The following is a 12,088-nucleotide window of genomic DNA, read 5'->3' as shown; positions in this document are numbered from 1 at the left end:
GGGACACCCGGGAGCAACATCCGGGCCAAACTCACAGCTACATCCACTCCGTGGACACCCGACGCGTCCGTTTCCCCCCTACCGGTGCCGGCGGCGGGGCCGTCCATGAGGGGGGCCACGCCCCGGAGACGCGTGTCGCCTCTTCAGACATGCCACAACACCACCCCGCATGTATGAGGGGCCGGTACGACGCTCCGGTGGCATTGCTACCCCCAGGGCCCCCGTCCCGCCTAATCCTTTAGCGTTTCACCACGAGATCTAGCCCTTTGACTTCCCACGGACGGGCTTTGACCAGTGGACCTCTCCACCTGGTTGTGTCGGGTCGGCCGAGAGGGACACCGGGGAGCAATATCTGGGCCAAACCCACAGCTAAATCCACTCCGTGTAGACCCGACGCGTCCGTTTCCCCGCTCCAAGTTCGGGCGGCGGCGCCGTCCGTGAGGGAGGCCACGCACCGAAGACGCGTACCGCCTCTTCGGACATGCCACAACACCACCCAGTTGTCAACACGTACTATATGTAAGTTAGTCAAATAATAATATTTAAGAAAACATAAAATATAGCTATGAAAAAAAAGAAAAAAATAACAAGTGGAGGGGGTGACTGGGAAGTGGATAAGGGAACTATGATAAAAAGATCGATGACGTGGTAAAAAAAGAAAAAAAAACTATGAAAAAAATATAGATATGAAAAAAAGAAAAAAAAGAAAAAAAGGAAGAAAAAAACTATGCCGACGGCAAAGCCGTCGGCATAGATGCGGCATAGGGCAGATGGCCGGCGCGCTGCGGATCGATGATGTGGCATCTATGCCGACGGCAGCCGTCGGCATAGGTGGTGGTCGGTGCGCCTCGGATCGATGACGTGGTAAGGGGCCGTCGGCATAGATCGGACGCCGTTAGCCGCACGGCACGGCGGGATCGCCGGGCCCGCAACTATGCCGACGGCCAAGATATGTCGACAGCCGCTGTAGGCGTAAGTTTGGGTAAGCCGACGGCCTTTCTGGGCCAACGGTCGCCGTCGGCATATGTCTGGATAGCCCGACGGCTTTATTACGCCGACGGCCTGGACATGGCTGTCGGCATAGCCCTGACAAGGCCGACGGTGGCCGTCGGCATAGAGTTGGCCGTCGGCATAGGGCCCTGTTCCGGTAGTGATAGAGGGGGGTGAAGAATAATTATTCCTTACCCAGGGTGACGAATAGCGCGACCCTATAAATATACTAGTGGTTGGGGCGCCACCTGGTGGCGCCGCCTGAAAAAAAGTTGGGGCGGTGCCAGGCGGGAGGCACCCCTTTCAGTCACCTATTTATACTTAGTGTTATTGCAGTAGACTTAGTACATCAATAAAAAGTGATATCATAGATATTAAGAGGCTTATATGAACACAAAGGCAATAGTGTTATAGTTTAGAGGACTAACTACATACAGTACCGGTGATTCAAAAGTGACAGAATAATAGTAGTTGCTAATATAAACCACCAACTAATTCAGAAAATACAGCAGCACAGAGGATATGTCAAAAACAAATCAGTAAGATCAACGCATTGAACGGCCCGTCAACCGGCTCACCTGATGTGCAACATCCTAATCAGTGAGAGCCATTTCTCCTCCTATGCTGACTAATGCTACATCAGCCGCCGAAGAGGCCCCTGGTGAGCAATGAAGATGAACGGCATCTGACGAAGCAAGAACAAGAAACATGAATATAGGAAGAGGCAGAAGCGACCAAGAGAGGAGAGAGACCAAACGCTGTGTCACTTACGTTTTATCTACTGACCACTATATCATTCGTCATCATCGTCTCCCGCCACCTTGGCCACCACTGTTGATCAACACCGTCTTGCACTGCACCGTCATATTCATGTCGATACTCTAATAAAGTGAATTTTTTCCATACAGGGATGTGCTTCTGCAGCATGCATCTACAAAAGTCCCTATATAGTAGTACATGTGATTGAATTTATTCCTCTCTGATGTCTATAATTACCATCTACTCCCTATGTTCCTTAGTCTCTTAGATTCTGACATGAACATGATACTACACTGGCGTTTGGTGTAAGTGGTATTTTTTAAATGATAAAGTAGACTACTCTTGGTTATTGTCTCGCACACTGGAATCGATTACAATATAACCCACATGATCAATCATTCATTCATTTACTACTTTGTGCGTCTGATCACCCATGCTTTATCAAACTTGTAACCGTCACTTGTATAGCTATATGCTCTTACTATTACCGTCTGTATAGCTATATGTATGTGTTACATCATAGTCTCTTCCAGAGGACATCATTGCTTCATATAAAAGATTTTACTGTGAATAGAGTAATTTAATTAGAGTAATCTTTATTATCACTGCATAAAGAAAAACAAAGGATAAAAGCATACTAGAGCCAATTCACTCCTATCAAATATAATATTATTTCTTAAACATGACCGCATATATTTTTGGAACGAGTGGTACTACACACTTGCTTGAAAGTGTTGATAACATATTTCCAGTCCAAAAAGAGGCATTTTTTCAAAAGCGTATACTACTTCAGCAACTCATAGATTATGATGTTGGTTTGAGTGCCAAACTGCCAATACAGGCAAGATAACCAATACAGGAACGGACTGAATTAGCTTTCCTTGTCTGAAAAAGCACTAAGTTAGCTTCCTTTATTCCTTAATTTGAAAAATGATTGAATTAGTTTCAGTTCCTGAATTATGCAACTACATCAAGGTGATACAAATACAACCGAAACAACACCAGTTAATTCACTAATCAGTCCTTTCCACTGAAGCTAAGCATGCCTGACAAACAAATATGTTTAATTTCTACATCATCAACAGATGAGAAGACTGAACACAAGGTCTTACGCTTGAGCCGATGATGTAGAGGCCACCATATTGTTGAAGAGGTGCTGGACATCGATGTGGCTGAAAGCACTCGTGAGTAGTGTGTGCGGATGCCCACTCATGAAACTGTCCAGCAACATTTGGTCGTCAACAAAATCATCAGGTCATAGTATTGTCCAGACCACCAGTATGGAAATGAAGGCACAAGTCGATGCCCTGTATAATCGTAACCATGGACTAACCGTGAAATGTTTCATCATGAACATCATATCCACGTTGCTAAACTTCAAACGTTAAGGTGTACTGCATTATTTTCTTGGTGCATTCCTGGACATAAGTCATGCTACATATCAACATTCCATCACATATATCTGCACAACTCTAAAACCTACACAAATATCAAACATAATTAGTTCAAAAAACACTCTTGAATTTGCCTCGCCAAATATGCACACAGCAGGTATGATTTATCTTCTTGAAAACAAAAATATACACATATTTCCTCCTGTTTAGTATAGACCCTCACCATGGAACATGATGAAAAAAAATTAGATTATGCACACTGCATGTTCATGCTAAAATCAGCCATTCAGATAATTTGTAATTAACTAAACTGCAGAGATAATGTCAAAGTGACCACTGGCAAGCTTTTGAAAAAAGGATTCAGCTAAGAATGGTTCATATGCTAGTACAGTAGTATAAAATGATCTTGTATGGCTGAAGACTGAAGTATGGTCTAAACAAAGCAGAAAAGTGAATGAAACAAGTCATGAAGGCATATAATAAATCAATAAAAAAGGATCATACCATCATCTACGCCAAACCGAATTGATCTCCCTTCTTAAACATGATAAGAGCCGTGCTTGCCTACAATTGTAGTTGGAAAGTACCCTCACTTTTCAGAAATCTGAAGGTTTTATTGTCCAAATAATTCACTCCATATTATCTCTTGAATGAAGCCAAGTTCAGTAAAGAGAATATGGTTCAGCAAGCCTATGAAAGCACCCAGAGAATTCTTGTCAGCACAAAAAGCACCAAAGCTATACATGTATTGCACTGTACATGGAGAATGATTAGGAAAGTGAGAATATAGAATGCCCTGCATCAGTTCCTTCACCTTCTAAATCTTTCCTTTAAATCCATTTGCAGATAGGCAGTAAATATATGTGCAGAAATCAGTCATCGACAAGAAGAAATAAAGATCTATAAACTTGGGTACTATTTTTGTTACAAAACTGAAGAGCGGATTCTTAACATCTACATCATATAAAAGGGAAGTACTTGCTAAGTTCTTAACCATTTGTCCATTTGTATGGGCAAAATAGGACAAAGCAATCTGACAATTTGTACAAGAAAAAAAAAGAGGTAATGTAAACAACAGAACAAAAAGGTTAGGTTCAGAAAGTAAGGAAACAGCAAACGAGAAATCATTATCAGATAAAAAATTGAACAACAAAAAGGAAACATTACCTGTGCATAATTTTTTTGGCTCTGAAGGAAATCAAGACCCTTAAGGATATGAGAGGTGAAGTTGTGGACAACGTATTCTATCATTGCACACAATGTTGACTAATGCACTTATTAACTGAACCCGGATGAACATATTCCAGGTATATCTGGAATCTATCTTGAGTCAGCAAGGATCCATATAACTGTTAATAGCAAAATTATCCACAACAATATATGATTATGGATTATTTTGCAAACTAACGTCATGGAGCCATTGAGCTATATATCTATGTCTATGTACTTTATTATCAAGAAATAGTTATGGATTATTTTGCCTTCTTTCTTCAGGATACGGGTATGAGCTATCTTCAACGGACATATACAACTGAAACAGCAGATTGCTGCTACTCCTTCCCTTGTTCTGCAACAGCCGCCTGTCTCTCCCCTGTACAATTTCCTCATAAGTGCAGCAGCAACTGTATCTTGGTTTCATTTCAGTTGGTTAAAACCCAAAAAGGACACGACTTACCTGTTTCGAAGTAGAGCAAGACAATCCATCGTCTGAATGAAGCCTAGTAGGAAAAAATATTCAAGTCATAAATTCGCACACATACAAGTAAAAAGTGAACACAAATTAGCAATGGTCAATTTCTTACGAAGCAAAGAACTTTAGGTATTTACAGACGACTGTGATATATGTACTCATGCTTTCATATGCAAAGGATAAAAAAAAAGCTGAGTGTACATGTGTGTACTTCATCCAGAATACGTATGGATGATTATCAACAAGAGCGTCAAACCTGCATCATGTACCAATGATTACCTAAGTCCAAAAGGCTTATAAGAATCAAAAGTGAGAAAAAAATCATGTGCTAAACGAGCACCCCTACCAGCCTCTCAACGCACGGAATCAATCTCCCGATGAGTAGATCTGGAGGTGAAACAGGGGTAGGCAGGCAACCGAGAGAGAGGATAGGGGAGAACGAGCATAAATAATCCCTAAATAAAGGGTCAGGCAGGAAGAGAGAGAACGGGAACCACGCAGTGTAGGCCTCGTCCACCGCCGGGCGCCGCCGCGACTATAGGTATAGGAGAAGGCGCAAATGAGGAGAAGAGGATAGGGATAAAACGGCGCTGGTACTTAACTTTATCTATCGTTGACCGATTTTTCTCGTCGCCGTCGCCTCCCTCCGCCTCATCCACCGGCCACGGCCGCCGATTAGCTTCGTCTTGCATCCCACTGCCATATTCTCCTTGGGGATCCGGCCGTTGCTGGTCCAATATGGTTTCCCTCCTCGTTCTACTCACGAATCTATGGCTATCTTCCTCCGCACCGGAGGATGGGTGGGGCGGCGCGACGAGAGCGAGGAGTGGATGTCCGCGTGAGCGAGGAAGACGAGGAGAGGTTGCGTGCCGTGGCGGTAGAGGAAACGAGGAAAAGAAGCGAGGTGCGATGTATCTGAGAAAGCTACTCCTCCTCATCAAGAGGTGTGGGCCCAACCACAACGATCCAGCCGCATCGCTCCCTCTCGCACAGTAAGACTAGCCACAATGGAGAGTAACATACACTAGTAACATACACATATCCCTAGATTATGTTACTATCTTCATAGTGGGTAGTAACATAAGTGTGGCGTCATACAAAGCTCCATTTATTATGTTATAGACTCATACTGCATTGAGACATGTGATGTTACAGTAACTAGGTAAGTTACTAGAACTACCGCTCTCTTCATTAACTCATTGTCACATAGACAAATTTGCTTAGTTGAACTTGAAGTTACTGCTGAAGTTACTCCCACTGTGGCTAATCTAAAACGCGACAGTAAAACCTGCGGACGTGACACTCAGTGAGCGGGCGCCCATGCCGCGACTGTTAAAGGGTTCAATATAGGATCCATGCACAGTGATGACAAACTTCATATCATCACTTTTATGATTGAACATTGTGGCTCAATAAAGGATGGGACAAGAGGTTGTTGGCTTGTGTTAGCATGCTAGTTGAATGGCCTTGCTAGTCTTTTCTGGCTAGGGCAGCGTAGGGCCGGGGTACTAGGAATGAGAACATATTTTGCACCACAACTTTTATGGACGAGCACTTTCAAGACGCTTAACAAATCTATGTAGAGGTACTACCTCTTTTAAGATACTTACATAAGGCATATTCTACTATTTATATTCGTCGATGTATCACTTTCAGCGTGTTTTCACTTCGTAGTTGTATTCCCTGCATCCCAAAATAAAATGCTTGTTAGTTTTTTACTTACATTTTCCCATATTATACCTTGTATCAGGATACGTAAGTGCAGCAACACAACGCTTGTAGGATCATTTAGGGACAACAACTCGACGAGCCAATGCATGAAGCCAAAATGACCTCTCTTAATACCTCCTTGGTATGCGAGCTGAAATAATATGAGCTATACTTTGGGAAGGAAGGAGTATAAAGAATAGAAAAACCATGTTTAACCTTGCGCAATTTCATAAGAAAAAAGTTGATATTGTTTTTGCATTGCCAATATTCCTCTACACAATTTATGGTTGGAGCTAGTTTGGCACATGTGCATGCATGTCAGGTATTATTTTTTTCCAGAAGAATGCTAATACTCATACTAGCCAAGAAAATATACCTTCAAGGGTTTGAAGAATCTTATATCTAATTTCTAGAGATTCTTTTATTCGTTTGATCCTCGTAATTTGATCTTTAGATGTCGTATGAAGACACAACAGGTCCAATCCGACCTGGAAGAGTTCCCCGAATCCTCCGAGCTAGAAGGAATTTCATGAATACTCTCCTTCTTTTTAACCCTTTAACTACAGTAATAAATTATACATCGGGACATGACAACAAATTATGGTATGAGCAAGCAGACTTGGAATAACTAACATAAATGCATTTGTATTAGTATGGAGATCTTTCATAGAGAAAGGAGTAAGATATTCACTTTCATTCGAATAAAATTGCATAGATAATGCGTTCCCATGGTCCCATCTATCACATGGCAAACAACAAGAACCTGCATTGCGAAGTGCAACTTAATACCGTGCTAAGTGAAGGGTACAACTAAATAGAAAATGGCATCTAACGACAAATTTGAGATAGTCTTTCTAGTTGTGCTTAAGACTAAACTCCCATGGTTATACTTAAGGAAAACCTAGAGGGAAGAGATAATTGGAGAAAGGGATGGGAATCTACCATAGTTTTTGTGTTTGTCTCAGGCCGCCTTGAGCCATTGATATCACCTCAAGCAGCCACAAGAGGAGGGGTCCTAGTGAGCATCATCGTCGCCTCGCACTACCATGAGCATTCAACATCGTCTCATGCTGGCAGGTGAGGAGGGGTGGCCATGACGCGTGGCCATCACCTTAGACCACAACTTATCGTAACTTTACATCACCACAAGAAGAGGGCCCGTCAGTTTCACTTCATGCCGCCACGGGTGGGGTTCTGAGGGTGTTGCCGCTATAGGATGAAGTGAATAACATGGAAAGGAGGAGATAAGAGGATTGGCGAGTCGGCAAGAAGGATAGAAGGTGATAACGACATGGCTGCGTAGGCAGGGGTGAGGGAGCGGGTGAAGGGAGAAGTGGTGGGCGTGCCAGTGGTGGCACAACCACTAGAGCGGGTGAGAGCGAGAAGGAGATTCGTCTTCTATATACGAATGGGATAGCTGGGTACGAGTCGCGAGGTCCTCGCCTAGACATGTTTAATTGGTCCACAATAAACCCACAAACCCAGATTAACCACACACTTCCAAAAATTCCATGGGAATAGCAACTCATTAGAAAGTTGGCCCACTTGGCGACTTGAAATAACATCGGACGACCGTGAATACCCCAAACACAAAAAACGGCTGACGAGTAAGGATGTTTGAAGGGCGGAGAAATAGCCCAATTTATTGTCCTAAGAAGTTGTGCTATAGGTTCGATATAATTTCTCTTACGATAGATGCTTGCTTGCCCATCACCCTACGATTAAATAAGCAGAGTCGTAGTTTCGGATGCAAAGGCCAGAAAATACGTGGAACGTGAAGCAATTACGAGGGACAAGTCGCGAGAACACAAGGGGTACGTCCGCCCAATAAATCATGCGGGCGTCTCGGCCCGAGTAGCCCGACCCATCTCTCTCCAAGCCGCCGCCCCGACCCTGAAATCCCTCCCCAAACCCTAGCTAGCTTCCCTCTCCGCCGTCGCCTCGGCGGCCATTGCTTAACCTGCCACTCAGATGGGCGAAGTTCCGTCGCACCGGAGTGCAAATAAGGAGATCCTCTCCGCGGAGGAGCAGAATGAGATCTTGTCGGACGCCGTCATCCCTGATCCAGTGGCCAAAGGTTCCACCGGGCACCAGACGCCCGCCGTCCGTGGCGACTTGCACAAGCTGCTCTTCCTCTCACTGGTGCTTGCGGTGACGATCCCTGTCCTGCTCAGGTGCTCCGGCGGCGAGCCAGTACTCGCCGGCTGGAGCCTCTCGCTTTTCCTCGTCCTCTGCCTGTTTTGCTTCACCTGTGGCTTCTCCACCGCGGCTACTCAGTTGACCTTAATCTTCGTTGTCCTCTCATACGGTGGCCTTCTCGCTTACTTTGCCGGTAATCTTGTGAGCGGTGTGCTCGGCATGGTCATCATGTACCTTGACTCTATGCTGGCTGCTGGTGTCTTCGGCAGCACTCTCGCCCAGCATAGGCAGGTTAACGGGGACAGCCTTTTCGTGGCTAACTCCCCTGCCGCCGAGAAGCAGGACAATGCTCCACTATACTTCTTCCTAGGCGTCATCGCCCTGGGCACCGCTGCTTGCCTGTTGTGGATGATGCTCTCCATCGCAGACTATTCCCCAATCGGCGTCGCAGAAATTATGTCCGCAGGCCGCGCTATCTTTCTGTGGCTGCACATTTCCTGTGTGATTCGTTGGTTGAACGGATCTCTTAACTCGGATGAGAGTTCCTCTATAGTTCTTTTCTGCTTGGTCATTGTGACTACGCTTTTTTTCTGCTCCTTAATTTTTGTGGGCGAGCTCGTCACAGTTCAAGGTGGACACGGTCCGGACCGGTCCGGTCCCTCACCGAGCCGACATTTGGACCGGCCGCCAGCGGTCCGGACCGGACCGGACCGAGCAGCCTGGCGGTCCTATTTTCACGGACCGGACCGGTGATGGCGAAGCCCGAGCCGGACCGAGAGGACCGCTCTGCAACCACCGGCGGCGAGGTGCTGACCATGGCCTCAGCGAGAGATGGCTGGGGGACCTAATCAGATGGGGAGACAGAGGGGAAAGGGGTGGTAACTCACGGCGAAGTCGATGCAGGCGTCGGGGAGGCCGTGAAAGCAGTGATGGCGACGTAATCGACGAAGAATGCCTGCGGCCGGAGTCGGGGAAGGAGGACCATGGCGTCGGCTTCAGGACGAATCCGGCCAATTCCTTGCGCGGGGATGAAGATCTCACGACGGAGGAACTCCTAGACATGATGGTTCGTCGCGAGGAGGCCGGTGGCCATGGTTGCTATGTGGTGGTGTTGTGCGTGTGCGTGCTAGTGCTGCATGCGCTGGTGATACGCGCTGCTGCTGCATGCGGCTGGTGCATGCGTGCACCAGCCGTGCTTGGAGAGGGGATGGCCTTGGAGAGTAGGCCGCGTGAGGACCTTGGAGACAACGGCGGCGCATGCAGAGAGCCGAAGATGCAGCAGTTTCTCGGTCCTGCGAGCGGTCCTGGTTAAAGACCGGACCGGACTGACGAAGTTTCGGGCCGAAATCTACAGCCCGGACCGGCTGGTTTCTTTACCGGGCCAGGATCGAGCCGGCTCGGACCGAGCGGGCCACGAGCAGGCTGCTATGGCCCTGTCTTCTAGCGTCCACAGCGTTTCTTGGCTACTGCCTCCGCATTCATGCCTCCTACGAGCAGATATTGCTCAGCAGGTAGCTGTCGAGTCTTAATTCAAGTTTGCTTGATGGCTGTCAAATTGGCCCGTGTGCAGTTCAGTTCATCAAGTAATCAATTTCACCCTCTTTTTTTTCCTGTAGGAATCACAGCCCTGCCACTACCAGAATCTGACTTTTTCGTGACGGCCCACTACATCAGTGAAGGGCCCGAGGCCTCCTTCAGGAATGAAAGTGGTTCCCGACGTGGACGAGCCACCCGACGCGAAAAGATAAGCCCAATTCTGAAGGGCCCGATAATCACGTTCATGAATTGACGTAACCGTCAGGAAGGTGTGCCACGCTCGTGAAGGGGAGCCGGATCCCCTGACGTACGGCCACCTGACGTTGGGCCACTGACGCGTGGGTCCAGGTCTACACGTCAGTGAGTGCGCCGTACGTCAGAGGAGCTGCGTCCTCGTGAAGGGTGCCAATCCACTTCGCGAATGCCTCGATGCGCACGTACGTGACGGTGCACCAGCCTTCAGGAACGTGTATGCAAAAATATCAGCCCAACTTTTCGCCTACGAGAGAATAAGGCGCGCGATTTTACCACTACAGAAGAAGTTTCGCGCGGATTGTGGGTCGTTCCTGACGTGGATGGGCCCAACGTCACGAACGATCGGGTCAAAATCCCTAAATACTAGTCTTCTCCGTCGTCCCCATCTCATCTCACTTGCATCTCGCCGCCACTCCTCCCAATCCCGCCATGGACGCCGCCTCCCGTCCGGCGGCGCCGCCGCCGCACCCCGCACCCAACACTTGACCTCACACACGCTGCCTCTCCCACTCCTCTAGCGGCGTCTCCATCCTCCTCGCTGTACATCCACTCCAGCGCGCCGCCCACATCCACAAATCGACCGGCGCCTCCCTTACCAGGGAGATCCGCATCGTCGACGTCCAGCCAATCCGACGCCATCTCATCCCCATCGACCGACGCCCCCTTGCTGTCCAGCGCCGACTCCATCGGCATCGACCGGCGCCTCCCTCGCAGTCGAGCGCCACCCTGTTGACGTCCAGCAGCCCACCTCGACGTCCAGCCACTCCAGTGCCTCCCCATCGACCGACGCGCACTCGTCTTGCAGATCCGCCTCCCTGCCTCGTCCTCCTGCTTCCCTCTAGTCCAGCGCCTCGAAACCACCAAAAAGGTAGCAGCTGGTACATTGCTTTCAGTACGGATGTAGAATCTCTAGCAGATAGTTCACTAGTATAACAACAATGGTCATTGTTTAGTATTTGGCATTTCTCTTTAGGTTAAAACAATGTTATTTTCTGTTCTTTTGCAAAGATTGGAGTGCAGCAGCCCTGGAGATTGTGATTACTATATGATTCAGTTCTAGATATTTTGTTTTATGATCCCAGTGCAAAGGAATTCATATTTTAGTTGACATCTGTCTATGTAGTGTGTTGTGAAGGCCAAGTTTGAGAAGTGGTGGTGTCGCAGAGCACAATCCTCTCCATTGACAGGTACAATGTCCACTCTTCCACATGTCTTAGGTTTTTAATGCAATTGCTTCATTGCCATATTACATCATTAACTGTTATATATTCCAAATCGTGCAAAACAGCATTATTGAATGGCGGAGCATGGGTGGATGTATAGTGGTTGGACTCACAGTAAATCAACTGATGAGTGGTATAATAAGACAAAAGAATTCATAGATTTTGCGTTCTCTATGCCAAGTGTAGTTCAGAATGGAAAGATTAAGTGTCCGTGTGCTAAATGTCGAAACTATGAGAGCAAGAACAGGGATGATGTAGAGTTAGATATGTGTCATTTTGGTTTCAAGCGGAATTATACTGTTTGGACTGCACATGGTGAAGGGCATGTTGAAATTACAGACTATGTAGATGCTGCGGAGGCTGATCGGATGGACACTATGTTGAATGATCTA

General features: G+C 46.9%; 2 long non-coding RNA genes across 4 annotated transcripts; one reads left to right on the top strand and one right to left on the bottom strand.

The window, feature by feature from the left end:
• Positions 1-1,378: 1,378 nt before the first annotated feature.
• On the bottom strand, positions 1,379-5,718 carry LOC119314783. 3 transcript variants are annotated; one of them, XR_005152455.1, is made up of 8 exons: positions 5,436-5,718; positions 4,819-4,861; positions 4,311-4,734; positions 3,648-3,833; positions 3,083-3,167; positions 2,862-2,966; positions 1,762-1,844; positions 1,379-1,675 (listed from the first exon to the last, which is right to left on the bottom strand). It is a non-coding gene; the product is annotated as an uncharacterized LOC119314783 (long non-coding RNA). The 3 variants fall into 3 exon arrangements; XR_005152454.1 differs by having other exon boundaries at positions 3,083-3,228; positions 3,648-4,734; XR_005152453.1 differs by having other exon boundaries at positions 3,648-4,734.
• Positions 5,719-10,852: 5,134 nt separating this feature from the next.
• LOC119314512 lies at positions 10,853-12,013 on the top strand. The gene is made up of 3 exons (XR_005152338.1): positions 10,853-11,341; positions 11,597-11,660; positions 11,762-12,013. It is a non-coding gene; the product is annotated as an uncharacterized LOC119314512 (long non-coding RNA).
• The last annotated feature ends 75 nt before the right edge of the window (positions 12,014-12,088 follow it).

This window comes from Triticum dicoccoides, chromosome 6A (genome assembly GCF_002162155.2).
Source record: "Triticum dicoccoides isolate Atlit2015 ecotype Zavitan chromosome 6A, WEW_v2.0, whole genome shotgun sequence".
NCBI classification, from domain to species: Eukaryota; Viridiplantae; Streptophyta; class Magnoliopsida; order Poales; family Poaceae; genus Triticum; species Triticum dicoccoides.
Note: the sequence above shows the minus strand (reverse complement) of the source record. Positions and strands in the feature narration are given on the sequence as shown.